The following is a 641-nucleotide window of genomic DNA, read 5'->3' on the forward strand; positions in this document are numbered from 1 at the left end:
CTACATTCATACCAGGAGGGTAGCCAAGTCTATTACTATAAGCACATCAGCTTGGGCTCTCTGATAGCTGGAGAACTCAAGACAGTGCCTTCAGGCCTATGGCTCTGTGTCTTACCCTGAGATTGAAGCCTCTGCCCCACCACCAGAGATTGTGATGGCACTAAAAGAGATTCTGCAAAGAAATGTCCAAACATCTCTCTCTATCTCTGCCTTCATCTTTTCCACATCTGCTCAAGCCATGCTAGACAACAAACTTCTGAGTAAGTATTGAGGCAGGAGGGGAAGAAGTGAGATCAGTATTCCAAGGAAACTCAGCTTCACCTTCCAGTAATGGACATCCCACACAGAGCGAGAATATTGATCTTTTCAGGGTAAGTACAGTTGTGGCTTTCCATCTCCACCTTCAGACTCTTATTATGAGATCAAATGCAAGGCATAATGAGTAGTATCCCTATTGAATTAAGTGATGCCCACAGAGCACATTATACTCACACATCAGTGCCCAATGTGATCAGTCTCATGCCCCAACAACACTGTAATCAACTCTTTCTTGGTATGTTGCTCAGAGTTCTAGTGGACACCAAAGAAAACTAACTCTCTCTCTCTCTCTCTCTCTCTCTCTCTCTCTCTCTCTCTCTCTC

At 44.5% G+C, this 641-nt stretch overlaps 1 pseudogene; it reads left to right on the forward strand.

Moving 5' to 3' along the window:
* Positions 1–9: 9 nt before the first annotated feature.
* LOC114635754 overlaps positions 10–641 on the forward strand; it is a 3,378-nt pseudogene continuing 2,746 nt past the window's right edge.

Source organism: Grammomys surdaster, unplaced genomic scaffold (genome assembly GCF_004785775.1).
Source record: "Grammomys surdaster isolate TR1022 unplaced genomic scaffold, NIH_TR_1.0 117379, whole genome shotgun sequence".
Lineage (NCBI taxonomy): Eukaryota > Metazoa > Chordata > Mammalia > Rodentia > Muridae > Grammomys > Grammomys surdaster.